This window comes from Notolabrus celidotus, unplaced genomic scaffold (assembly GCF_009762535.1).
Source record: "Notolabrus celidotus isolate fNotCel1 unplaced genomic scaffold, fNotCel1.pri scaffold_144_arrow_ctg1, whole genome shotgun sequence".
NCBI classification, from domain to species: Eukaryota; Metazoa; Chordata; class Actinopteri; order Labriformes; family Labridae; genus Notolabrus; species Notolabrus celidotus.
The window spans coordinates 29,232-43,780 of NW_023260021.1; the positions used below are offsets into that span (position 1 = coordinate 29,232).

At 43.5% G+C, this 14,549-nt stretch overlaps 1 pseudogene; it reads left to right on the plus strand.

Moving 5' to 3' along the window:
* The first annotated feature begins 8,714 nt into the window (after positions 1-8,714).
* LOC117808729 lies at positions 8,715-13,583 on the plus strand (annotated as a pseudogene).
* The last annotated feature ends 966 nt before the right edge of the window (positions 13,584-14,549 follow it).

The following is a 14,549-nucleotide window of genomic DNA, read 5'->3' on the forward strand; positions in this document are numbered from 1 at the left end:
CTTTAGTGTTTTAATAACCTTCACAGAGTTCCCACGCGTCCTGGAAAACCCGGAAAACCTGGAAAACAGTTGACCAGTTTTCCAGTACTGGAAAATGATTCCAACATGGCTGCGTGTGACCTGACCCTATTAACAAACACATCCCCATTCATTGAAAGTTGAGCGCACGCTGTGCTGGAAAAGACAGCGACACTGCGCAACTTTTTTCACATCTTTTCTCCCTCACTTGGCCATAATCATGCAGTCACAGAAAACGGGGGTATATTGTTTCTGTTTTATGGTACATGAACCTTGTAGAGTGCTCTTTTAATTCAAAGAGTCTTATATTTAAGTTATAGTGTGACCAGTGGAGTCGGGCAGAGAGCTTGGGGGTCTGTGCCTCACAACTTTCTCTGCAGGCTGAGAGCTCAGTTACCGTACTCTAGCTCAGTTGTTCTCAAAGTGGGGTCCTGGGACCCCTGGGGGTCCGTGTACCATAGCGTGGGGGTCCGTGAAATAATTTGAATACATTTCTAATTAATTATAAAATTGTGCTGTGTCATTAAAAACAGCATATACACCATTGTTCTGATACCATTTGGTGGCTGAAGGGATATGTGAGTCTTGCTCCTGTTAATTTTCTGAAAGTGTTTCAGATCAATTACTTGAAAAGTCTAAATGCTGTCATGTTGAGTCCACAAGGAATGAAATGACCCTCTGTTTTAAAGAATACAAGTGGGATTTACTTGAGTCAAATTGAAGTGTTATCTGTTTATCACTATGGTACAGGTCTGAAGGATTTACATTGATACGTTTCACAATACAAATAGTTCCAAGGGGAACTAAGAGTGCAAATGGTAGTAAGCATGTTCTTTAGTGATGGGAAGTTCGGCTCTTTTCAGAGAGCCGGCTCTTTGGACTCGGCTCCCAAAGAAGAGCCGACTCTTTCGACTCCCGAACGGCTCTTAATTTAGGATCTTTTGTAGCCGAATGTTTTACCTTAACTTTACAAAAACTAATGGTTTGTGTTGAAAACCCTTTAACAGTGTTTTTATGAGAAGACTTACAACTGACCAATTTTGTGAATTTATTCTGTTACAACCATTCTAACCCTGATCCTAGGGTTAGGGTTAGGATTAGGGTTAGGGTTAGGGTTAGGGTTAAGGTTAGGATTAGGGTTAGGGTTGTGATTAGGGTTAGGATTAGGGTTAGGATTAGGGTTAAGGTTAGGATTAGGGTTAGGGTTGTGATTAGGGTTAGGATTAGGGTTAGGATTAGGGTTAAGGTTAGGGTTAGGATTAGGGTTAGGGTTAGGATTAGGGTTAGGGTTAGGGTTAGGATTAGGGTTAAGGTTATGATTAGGGTTAGGATTAGGGTTAGGATTAGGGTTAGGATTAGGGTTAAGGTTATGATTAGGGTTAGGGTTATGATTAGGGTTAGGGTTAGGATTAGGGTCAGGATTAGGGTTAAGGTTATGATAAGGGTTAGGATTATGATTAGGGTTAGGGTTAGGGTTGCGATTAGGGTTAGGGTTAGGATTAGGGTTAGGGTTAGGGTTAGGATTAGGGTTAAGGTTATGATTAGGGTTAGGATTAGGGTTAGGATTAGGGTTAGGATTAGGGTTAAGGTTATGATTAGGGTTAGGGTTATGATTAGGGTTAGGGTTAGGATTAGGGTCAGGATTAGGGTTAAGGTTATGATAAGGGTTAGGATTATGATTAGGGTTAGGGTTAGGGTTGCGATTAGGGTTAGGGTTAGGATTAGGGTTAGGGTTAGGGTTAGGATTAGGGTTAAGGTTATGATTAGGGTTAGGATTAGGGTTAGGGTTAGGGTTAGGATTAGGGTTAAGGTTATGATTAGGGTTAGGATTAGGGTTAGGGTTAGGGTTAGGATTAGGGTTAAGGTTATGATTAGGGTTAGGATTAGGGTTAGGATTAGGGTTAGGATTAGGGTTAAGGTTATGATTAGGGTTAGGGTTAGGGTTAGGATTAGGGTCAGGATTAGGGTTAAGGTTATGATAAGGGTTAGGATTATGATTAGGGTTAGGGTTAGGGTTGCGATTAGGGTTAGGGTTATGATAAAGGTTAGGGTTAGGGTTAGGGTTATGATAAGGGTTAGGGTTAGGATTAGGGTTAGGGTTAGGGTTAGGGTTAGGGTTGTGATTAGGGTTGTGATTAGGGTTTGGGTTAGGGTTAGGGTTAGGGTTAGGGTTGTGATTAGGGTTAGGGTTAGGATTAGGGTTAGGGTTAGGGTTAGGGTTAGGGTTGCGATTAGGGTTAGGGTTATGATAAAGGTTAGGGTTAGGATTAGGGTTAGGATTAGGGTTAGGGTTAGGATTAGGGTTAGGGTTAGGGTTAGGGTTGTGATTAGGGTTGTGATTAGGGTTTGGGTTAGGGTTAGGGTTAGGGTTAGGGTTTGGGTTAGGGTTAGGGTTAGGGTTAGGGTTGTGATTAGGGTTAGGGTTAGGGTTAGGGCTGTGATTAGGGTTAGGGTTAGGGTTAGGGTTGTGATTAGGGTTAGGGTTAGGGTTGTGATTAGGGTTAGGGTTAGGGTTAGGGTTAGGGTTGTGATTAGGGTTAGGGTTAGGGTTCGGATTAGGGTTAGGGTTAGGGTTAGGGTTCGGATTAGGGTTAGGGTTAGGGTTAGGGTTGTGATTAGGGTTAGGGTTAGGGTTAGGGTTAGGGTTAGGATTAGGGTTAGGGTTAGGGTTAGGGTTAGAACCAGAACTAAACTTAAGCAAACAGAACCAGAACCAAAGTCATGCAAACTCAACCAGAACCGAACCAGAACCGAACCAGAATCGAACCAGAACCAAACCGAACCATACCATAACCGAACCAGAACTGAACCAGAACCGTACCAGAACCGAACAAGAATCGAACCAGAACCGTACCAGAACCGAACCGGAACTGAACCAGAACCGTACCAAACCAGAACCAAACCAGAACCAAACCAGAACCAAACCAGAACCAAACCAGAATCGAACCAGAACCGTACCAAACCAGAACCGTACCAAACAAGAACCGAACCAGAACCGTACCAGAACTGAACCAGAACCGAACCAGAACCGAACCAGAACTGCACCAGAACCGTACCAAACCAGAACCGAACCAGAACCGTAACAGAACCGGACCAGAACCGTACCAGAACCGAACCAGAACCGGACCAGAACCGGACCAGAACCGTACCAGAACCGAACCAGAACCGAACCAGAACTGTACCAGAACCGAACCAGAACTGAACCAGAACCGTACCAAACCAGAACCCAACCAGAACCCAACCAGAACAAAACCCAACCAGAAACGTACCAGAACCGAACCAAACCAGAACCGAACTCAAGGTAACAGAACCAGAACCAAACTGGAGCAAACATTATTAATGTCCTCAGCTTGGATGGTCTGATCCGGCTTCTCCTCTCAGTGAGTATTTGCCGCGGTCTTTAAGAAGAAGGAACAGATGAAGCCACGATACACAGCCCCCCCTCCATCACCTGGATCCTATATCCTCACATGTGATTGGCCGCATGGCCGCCATGCTGACCAATCAAAACAAAGTTCTGCTGTGAGCAGAGCTGGGGCTGAGCACTGAGAGAGCTAAGCAGGGAAAGGAACTAACTGGGAGCCGGCTCTCTCTGGATGTGAGCCGGCTCTTCTGATCCACTATAAAGCATCGACTCTCAGAGCCGCAGCTTTTGATCATGACACATCACTAATGTGTTTAATCTGTGTTACAATTATGAGGGGGTCCTTGGACTATGTTCTCACCTGTAAGGGGTCCCTGGCTCCAAAAAGTTTGAGAACCCCTGCTCTAGCTAGTAGGAGTGCAAACTCCTGATAGTGAAAACAAAGGGAACAAAAAGAGCGACACAGCTGCACAGAAACTCCACGTTGTAGACATCGCTGATCATAATAGACATCGCCATGCAGGAAGACAGTTTACATTATTTTAAATCTCTGAGAGATCTTCAAATACAGAGTGTGTCTTTACACTGGTGCGGTTTTTTCAGAGTTTACAGTAACTCAAATAAAAAAACGTGACATTTGCTTTGTTTTATATCGACCACTTAGCAGGATGAATATCAGGATGAAGCAGGTATATTTTGAGTTTGAGTTGAGTTGAGAAACATGTGTGGCCATTTTTGTCATTCAGTTCTATTTAGGTCATTAATGCACTGATCCTCTGATCATTATTATTATTTAATTATTTCAGTAAGGCAGCTTCCTGATTCCTTTGCTGGCTCTTTTGTTTTTTTCTTAGCTCATTTTATATTTTTTGAGAAAAGAGAAAGCTGAGATGTTGCCCATCATTGTTACTTGGTTGCACTAATAAAGTGAAGTGCTGTACATCTGTGGTTGCATTATTCTATTATCAATTTGCAGCATTGATAGCCATAGACTACATGTCTTTCAATGTAGACTTCCACTGAGAGGAACATATTAGACTATTCAGGAACTAAATTAGGAACTAAATTTAGACTGTCATACCAGCTTGATCATCACTGAAAATGATCTCTGGAAAAGAGTGGGAACCCTGCTTCACCTCTGATATTGTGATAGTGATACCTGTCAGCACTCTCACTGTCATAACACTCACGCAGCTCTGAACTCTCCTTAGAAACATTAAAGAGGAAGCTACGTTATAGCATGTCACAACCTGCCTTATCAAGAGAGAACAGGTTCTCTGAGCAGCTCCTTCAGCAGCAGACTGAGACACCCACCCTGCAAGAAGGAGCGCCACCACAGGTCAATCATCCCGTCTGCAGTCAGACTGTTGAACAGCAGCACTGAATCCTAACTCATTCAGAAGTAGCTGTGCAGATACTCTAAACATCTCTTATCACTGTGTGTTTTTAGCAACATGGTGCAGTTTTCCCTGTGCAATAACTAGCAAGTAGAAAATGTTAATATCTATTATATTTCATTTTATATTGTTCTCATTGTTTCACCTTTAATTGTTCTATTTTAACTTGTAAGTAAATTGTCGTGCTCTCCTGTCTCTTGTTGAAAACTGCTGGAACAAAACAAATGTCCCCAATGAGGGATCAATAAAGTCTATCTTATCTAATCTTAAACCACTTGAATGAGGGATGGATACAAACTTTAACCAGTGCAGAATTATGTTCAACTCATAAATAAATCCAAACTTGTTTTTAAAAAGGGTTGGTGCTCTTAGAAACATTCCAGCAACAGATGACACACATACCTGTCTATTGTGTGTTTACCTGAAATGATCTCATGCAGCATCTTTTGGGTGAAACCATCTACAGGGAGAGGAGGGGTGGGTGCTTTTTTGAGGTTTGGATATAAAGCTCAAATAAAGGACTTTGCTTTGACTTGAAGAGTTTATTAGAGATTAGAGGATCCTAATAAAAGATTGTATTCAATTCAAATTATGATATTTTTAAAAAGTCAAATTTAAACAAACGTGGAGTTGCATGGACTCACCTGCTTGAATGGGCATGATGCAGTTTCCTCATTGAAGTTGAGGAACTTATTTGATGGTATCAACATGAAATAAGGAGATCACTGGGAGAAATTACAAATCAGGAGTCCAGTGGGAGACTGCAGCCCTGATCAGGGAGTGTTGGCAGGTCAGTTTGAACTCTTTTCATCCTGGTAGGAAGTTAGTTAGAGTCAACAGGAACTACAGGAAGCAATGAGTGACTCCACTGAGACTACATCCATGATTTACAGGTGTTCAGGTGTTTCAGTCTAAAGTTCAGAGCTGCTCTGTTACCCTTAAAATGAGTCTTACCTTTGCTCTCATGTATTTACATTATGTACATGTGCAGTTGATTCATGATACATGTGACACTAATGTCACAGTTTATATCCAGCTGACTTCCTGGTGCAAACTATCCAAAAATAAACTCACCATGAGTCATGCAGCTTGTATGTGCTGGGGTGGAGCCAAGGTCAGCCCCAGACTGATGGAAGCAAATAGTTACCAACATTAAAATGATAAAGCTAATTTGAAAACTAAATTGCATTAACAGAAATGCTTATTATTTTTTCCAAATAAGGGTGAATTATGTGACTCATAACTACAATTAATATTCAATAATCCTATTTTAATTTTAATTTTAATCTTCAACAATGCTAATTATTTTACACAATCAAAATGAAAAAGAAAATTACATTTGCTTTTTAAGAAATCAAGAAATCCTCTAAATTATCATAATTCAAGTTAAAAAGAAAATTGAAAATTAAAAAGCATTCACAGAAATGCTTTTTAATTTTCAGAATGAATACACATTTTTTGGCATGGCGTTCTTTGGCAGGGAGACACAGTCAGTCTACAGTCTCACCTGGCTGACCAGGTGGAGCAGAGAAAGGTTTCTGAGTTCGGCTCCATGACCAAGTCGAAAGCATCATGGAGACTCTGGCCGAATATTCAGCTGCCATGGACACAGATATTAATGAGGATGCACTAACCAACCTGTTATCAGTCCCTGACCACGTCTAGAAGGGTTGCTTCCACTCTGGCAGGTGGTCTTACTGGAAGTTGTCCTGCTCTCATGAAGGGGGTGGTGTTTGAGTGTCTGGTCTCTGGGGGAGGGAGGGCATTGTTGGTAGTTCTCCTTCTCTAGTAGTTGGTAGTTCTCCTGGTGTTTCCTTGTGCCATGTGGGTCGACTGGTCCCAAGTCCAAACCCGCCTCTTCCTTACTGCACCTGTCCTACAATGTCTCCATGTCTGAGAGCAGATTTTGCTGCTCTATGGCCTCCAATGGGATCCATTTCAACCCAGGTGTCAATTTGGGGAGCAGCCAAATTTCAAATAGTTTTGAAGTCCTGTTAAACTAAACATACAACATAGAGGAGTCCTATCCTACGTAAGCTTGAGAAAGAAAAACAATCAACAAGTATTTATTCTAATGGGGAGGCATTCAAAACGGGGGTTGATCCCCTTTGTGAAGGGAAAACTTTTTAGAAATAAAGGAAGATAGTTCAGAAGCCAAGTACTAATAATAACCATGATAATCATAAATAAATAAATACATATAATAATAATCAATAGTAATAATAATTATGATGATAACTTATAATATACACACACATAGACATTAGTACACATATACCAACAAACATAATCTATTGTAATGATTGATTGGACCTATAATAGGTGGCATGGTGGAGACGGGTTCTATTCCTGATTGTTGAGAAGAAGTGGACAAGGACAAACTTTCTTTAACAGGCAGAAACCTCCAGCAGGACCAGACTCAGTCCTGTTGTAATGAATGAGCATGTTGTTGTGTTTGTGTGTAGGTGGGCGCTCTGCAATGGATCAGTGTGAGGACAGAGAGGAGGGAGCTCCTCCCTCTAAAACCACTCTGTGTGGGCAACATGAAGCTCAGAGGTAAGATGAGGATCTCTACCTGTCCATGACTCTTCTCCATGTCAGAGATCAGCACTGAATCACTGCAGAGTCATTATTCATACTCAGAGCTGTGTGTCTGTGTGTGTGTGTTGCAGCCCAGAGCAGCAGCATGGACCAGACTCTGCTCGTCCTGGTCTTGAACCCAGCTGTGTGTCCTTTAAGAGTGACCGATCTAAGGATCTACCAATTAAGTTCAAAGATGGACGTCAGTCTGATCATCTAAGGTAATAATCGATCTCAGCGTTTTTATCAGAATGAAACATCAGAAAAGTTTGTAGTAAATTTCAGCAGCACTCAAACCTGGAAGATTTTCAGAGTTCATGTTTGTTCATCAGTGTTTGTGATTCTGACAGAGTCCAACGTCAGAGACCAGACTCTCCTGGACCTGGACCCAGCTGTGTGTCCTTAAAGAGTGACATATCTAAGGGTCGACTGATTGATTTCAAAGATGGAGAGATTTGTGATGATGAAAGGTAAGACTGTCCTGTGTTTGGAGGAGGATCCATAAGACAGACTCTATCAGATGTAACACTGTGTGTCATTACATAAAGTACATGATATTATATTTGTTCCACAGAGTTCAGAGATCAGAGGCTCCCATTGGTCAGTCTGCCCAGCAGCATCAAACACAGCTGGACTCCATATTGATGGTGAGTAAATGTACAAACACAGCTCCTCCTGAGAATCAGAGCACACACTCATTCTGTTTGGATGTTTCTGTTTCCTGATCACACTGCAAACATCATCTCTGCCTGAATTCTCTTCACACTCAGTGTTTGACTGATTGAATGAAGCCTTACATCTCTGAGCTGCACACAGTCAGAGGTCAGAGGTCATGCTGCTCTCACACAGACTCAGACTTTGGCAGCAGAGTTCCCAAAGTGAGTCCAGTTTGAGGTCTAAACAACAGAAACACTTTGCTTCATGTTAATGACAGCTGCTGCTTTCAGCTTCATTCTAATAAACACATCAGGTCTAAAGTCACTGCAGACTTTTTCTGGATGAAAGCACACCAGGAGATTTCTCCAACAGGAAGTTCATTTCAGAGAAACTTGACTTGTAGAAGACAGGACCATCCACAGACTAAGTCCTGAAGCAGCATTGTGATCCAGTCTCCATGCTGGACTCTGCAGACCAGCAGGCTCTCTGTCTGTCACAGATGATCTGATGTTCTGTTTTGTTCTCCTCCAGCTGCTCCAGAAGAAGATTATCCGTTTTGTAAAGACTGAGCTGAAGAAGATCCAGAGAGTTCTGAGTCCAGATTACCCAGAATGCTTAGAGAGCCAGAGGGAGGATGAGGATGAAGAGCAGAGGAGGAGCAGAGAGGCCTTTCTGGAGATCACTCTGCACTTCCTGAGGAGAATGAAGCAGGAGGAGCTGGCTGACTGTCTGCAGAGCAGTAAGAGGATTTGAACACATTGAACATGATGGAGAGAGGAAATGGAGACAACATGGGAGAGGTTTACATTTCAAACTCTGCTGTTAATATGATGCACACATTTGGATCACATCTATGAGCTGTGAGAAACTGTTCACAGCTGATGAAGAGATTTCAGAGAGGAGGAGAATCAAATCCATCCTGATGTCTGAAAGTGTAAATTCATCAGACTGATTGTAGCTTCAGATCATTCATCACATTTCTCTTTGGTTCTTTCAGGAACGGTTCCTGCTGCAGAGTGCAGACGTAAACTGAAGTCTGACCTGAAGGAGAAGTTCCAGTGTGTGTTTGAGGGGATCGCTAAAGCAGGAAACCCAACCCTCCTGAACCAGATCTACACAGAGCTCTACATCACAGAGGGAGGGACTGGAGAGGTCAATGATGAACATGAGGTCAGACAGATTGAAGCAGCATCCAGGACCCCACACAGACCAGAGACCACCATCAGACAAGAAGACATCTTTAAAGGCTCACCTGGAAGAGATCAACCAATCAGAGCAGTGCTGACAAAGGGAGTGGCTGGCATCGGGAAAACAGTCTTAACACAGAAGTTCACTCTGGACTGGGCTGAAGACAAAGACCACCAGGACATCCAGTTCACATTCCCCTTCACTTTCAGAGAGCTGAATGTGCTGAGAGAGAGAAAGTTCAGCTTGGTGGAACTTGTTCATCACTTCTTTACTCAGACCAGAGAAGCAGGACTCTGCAGGTTTGAAGAGTTCCAGGTTGTGTTCATCTTTGACGGTCTGGATGAGTGTCGACTTCCTCTGGACTTCCACAACAATCAGATCCTGACTGATGTTACAGAGTCCACCTCAGTGGATGTGCTCCTGACAAACCTCATCAGGGGGAACCTGCTCCCCTCTGCTCGCCTCTGGATCACCACAAGACCTGCAGCAGCCAATCAGATCCCTCCTGAGTGTGTTGACATGGTGACAGAGGTCAGAGGGTTCACTGGCCCTCAGAAGAAGGACTACTTCAGGAAGAGGTTCAGAGACCAGGAGCAGGCCAGCAGAATCATCTCCCACATCAAGACCTCCCGAAGCCTCCACATCATGTGCCACATCCCGGTCTTCTGCTGGATCACTGCTACAGTTCTGGAGGATGTGCTGAAGACCAGAGAGGGAGGAGAGCTGCCCAGGACCCTAACTCAGATGTACATCCACTTCCTGGTGGTCCAGTCCAAACTGAAGAAAATCAAGTATGATGGAGGAGCTGAGACTGATCCACTCTGGAGTCCAGAGAGCAGGGAGATGATCCAGTCTCTGGGAAAACTGGCTTTTGATCAGCTGCAGAAAGGAAACCTGATCTTCTATGAGTCCGACCTGACAGAGTGTGGCATCATGATCAAGGAAGCCTCAGTGTACTCAGGAGTGTTCACACAGATCTTCAGAGAGGAGAGAGGACTGTACCAGGACCAGGTGTTCTGCTTCATCCACCTGAGTGTTCAGGAGTTTCTGGCTGCTCTTCATGTCCATCTGACCTTCACCAACTCTGGACTCAACCTGATGGAAGAAGAACAACCAACGTCTCTGAGCTCTAGAATCTTTAGAGACAAACCTGAACTGACACGTCTCCATCAGAGTGCTGTTGACCAGGCCTTACAGAGTCCAAACGGACACCTGGACTTGTTCCTGCGCTTCCTCCTGGGTCTTTCTCTGCAGACCAATCAGACTCTCCTCAGAGGTCTGCTGACACAGACAGGAAGTGACTCACAGACCAATCAGGAAACAGTCCAGTACATCAAGAAGAAGATCAGTGAGGATCTGTCTGCAGAGAGAAGCATCAACCTGTTCCACTGTCTGAATGAACTAAATGATCGTTCTCTAGTGGAGGAGATCCAGGAGTCCCTGAGATCAGGACGTCTCTCCACAGAGGAACTGTCTCCTGCTCAGTGGTCAGCTCTGGTCTTCGTCTTACTGTCATCAGAGAAAGATCTGGACGTGTTTGACCTGAAGAAATACTCTGCTTCAGAGGAGGCTCTTCTGAGGCTGCAGCCAGTGATCAAAGCCTCCAACAAAGCTGTGTGAGTTCATGAGTGAGACATTTTATATATAATGAATTCTGCTCATGACAACTGTGAAAACATTTGTTTGTTCTTCTTACATTTTCATCTACAGGCTGAGTGGATGTAACCTGTCAGAGAAAAGCTGTGAAGCTCTGTCCTCAGTCCTCAGCTCCCAGTCCTCCAGTCTGAGAGAGCTGGACCTGAGTAACAACAACCTGAAGGATTCAGGAGTAAAGATTCTGTCTGATGGATTGGGAAATCCTCACTGCAAACTGGAAATTCTCAGGTCAGGTTTTCTGTTTATTCTACTGGACAGAAATCTTTGAGAGTACATTTAGTATTGGTAGACTTTTGCTCAATTTTACTGTTTTCCAACTTCAGATTGTCAGGGTGTCTGATCACAGAGAAAGGCTGTGCTTCTCTGGCCTCTACTCTGAGCTCCAACCCCTCCAACCTTAGAGAGCTGGACCTGAGCTACAACCATCCAGGAGACTCAGGTGTCGAGCAGCTCTCTGCTGGACTGAAGGATCCAGACAGCAGACTGGATACACTGAGGTATAACATGACAAGAGCTCAAACACTGAATGTGTAAAAGAAAACATTTCACATTAAAAGCATCTTACTTTGATTATTCCTTTGAGAGGAGTGATTGGGACTGAATCAGGCACTCACTCACTAAATGTCAATAAACTGATAAGCTTTCATTATCAGCTGACTGATCAGGTGAACGACAGCTGTCCTGTCTTCTTAAAGTGAAATCTGACAGTTTCTACGTTTAGAGAGAATCATGACGCAGACTGAATCGTCTTTTCTTTCAGCATCATGAGTAAAGGTTGTAGATTTAGATACATGAGGACTCTCTTCATTGTTGACACCATATATCTCCTTAGATGTTCTGTGATATTTCATTTATTGTCTTTAAACATGTCATCATGTAACACACTATCCTTTGTGTTAACCACAGCATCACTTCACTTCTTTAGTGGTTATGTTATATACAGAAAAAGTCAGATGTGACTGTTCATCAAATTAAATTGTGTGAACAGAAAGAAAACAGATATTTCATTGAAGGAATATAATTATTATTAATAATGTGTAGAAATAAAAAGACCTAATCTCTAATGTCGCCTTTACACCAGGCGCAGGAATGTTTTGTGTTCACTCGCTCTATTCACGGTCAAAATTGTGTGTGCAAATTTTTGCGTGAGGGAGGGGGGTTCCCACGCCACATCATCCTGTTGTTATCAAACAAGGTTGAGCTTACAGACATTAAATGGGGAAGCCAGTTTTGCTAAAGGGGCAGAGCTAACTTCCTACTACAACCCATAGCTGGAGTCAAGGGACAAAGTTTTTCACAACTCAGCAGATAATCCTCCTCCCTCTCTGTCCTCACTCTCTGTCCTCACTCTCTGTCCTCACTCTCTGTCCTTCCTCTCTGTCCTCACTCTCTGTCCTCACTCTCTGTCCTCCCTCTCTGTCCTCACTCTCTGTCCTCACTCTCTGTCCTCACTCTCTGTCCTCACTCTCTGTCCTCACAGTGAGCTCCTGTTTGTTCCTGATCCCATAAAAACAGGTAGAGTCACAGAGTTTGGGGAAGCTGCACAGAGATAGAATCAAAGTGTCCCATATATTCCAGATGAATGAATCTCTGCTGGTCCATATGTCACACCACATGTCACCGGGGGGATCTGCATGCTGATTGGCTATTGCACTGCGATGGAGTCGCTGGAGTTCAGATATTTAAACATTGCCGGACCACTACTCTCGTCTATTCTCATCTTTACATGTAGTTCATTTTCGTGAATTATCTTATGTCCATCAGATGTCTGTGAACTCACTCTGGACTCAAACACAGCAAACAGACACCTCAGACTGTCTGAAGACAACAGGAAGGTGACACGTGTGAGAGAGGATCAGCCATATCCTGATCATCCAGACAGATTTCACTCCTGGACTCAGCTGCTGTGTAGAGATGGTCTGACTGGTCGCTGTTACTGGGAGGTCGAGTGGAGAGGATGGGTTTATATATCAGTGAGTTACAGAGGAATCAGAAGGAAAGGAGAAAGTAACGACTGTGTGGTTGGATTTAATGATCAGTCCTGGAGTCTGAGCTGCTCTGATGAAGGTTACTCTGTCCGTCACAATAAGAGAAGAACAGACCTCCCTCTCTCCTTGTTCTCTGTCTCTGACAGAGTAGCAGTGTATGTGGACTGTCCTGCTGGCACTCTGTCCTTCTACAGAGTCTCCTCTGACTCTCTGATCCACCTCCACACCTTCAGGACCACCTTCACTAAACCTCTGTATCCTGGGTTTAGGTTGTCGTCTCCTGGTTCCTCAGTGCGTCTGTGTTCTGTGTAGGACGGAGAGTCTCCTCCTCTCTACACAAACACAAACTGAGTATTTGACTGTTTCTGTCACATCAGCATGAACGTCTGTTATCAAAGAGCATGACTCCACGGAAAAGTGTCAGACTGAACTTTAGTTATTCACATCTCTATTGTGAAAAACATCAAGCCTCATTCATCCTTTTTTCTTCTTCAATGTAATCAAAGAAAGTTTGTGAGAACAGTCTGAATCAGATCCATTAAACTGTTCTTCACCTGCAGAGATTTCCCCCCTGTGTTTAAACTGATGAAGCCATGTCCTCATGAGACTGCAGGGTGGTTTGCACACAAACATCCAAATCAGACAGAAGCTGAGAGGAGAGCAGCAGGGATCTGGTGATGTACTTTGACTAATGATTTTTGTTTGATGGAAATAAAAACACTTATTTGGACGACACTGTTGTGTGGTGTGCTGACAGCATATAACCAGATGTTTACAGCTGTACTTACCTCTAACCAAACAGCATCAGTCCATCAGAGATTAGACAGTATACCTACAGTATACCTACAGGATGAGAGCCCACAGCTCAGCTCTGTACAGCACAGAGTGGAGATGTGGCAGCTCATCTCAGTCAGAATCAGGTGCAAAACTGAATTCGACCTCTAGATGGAGCAGATAGTGGGGCAAATGATGTGTGATTCTTTGTGTTCACGTACTGCCACCTAGAGGCTGATTTGAAGAACTACCTGTGACTAGGAAGTTTAAGAGTGAACTCACCTTACTGTGTTGTTAAGAGGCTGTCTGTGTCCACTACTTTATTAGATAAGTGCAGTCCATAGACATTACATCAGAGAAAGGAAAGGTCATATCTTATTGTTTAACCCCGCCCCCTATCACCCAGGTTAACAGGAAGTACTCAATACTTGAAGTTTTGTAATCTAATAATAGAATAAATGAAGAGACTCTCTCTGCATCCTGACCTGAGATCATCAGGTAGACTTTAGTGTTTTAATAACCTTCACAGAGTTCCCACGCGTCCTGGAAAACCTGGAAAACATGGAAAACAGTTGACCAGTCCTAGTCCTGGAAAATGATTCCAACATGGCTGCGTGCGACCTGACCCTATTAACAAACACATCCCCATTCATTGAAAGTTGAGCGCACGCTGTGCTGGAAAAGACAGCAACACTGCACAACTTTTTTCTCATCTTTTCTCCCTCACTTGGCCATAATCATGCAGTCACAGAAAACGGGGGTATATTGTTTCTGTTTTATGGTACATGAACCTTGTAGAGTGCTCTTTTAATTCAAAGAGTCTTATATTTAAGTTATAGTGTGACCAGTGGAGTCGGGCAGAGAGCTTGGGGGTCTGTGCCTCACAACTTTCTCTGCAGGCTGAGAGCTCAGTTACCGTACTCTAGC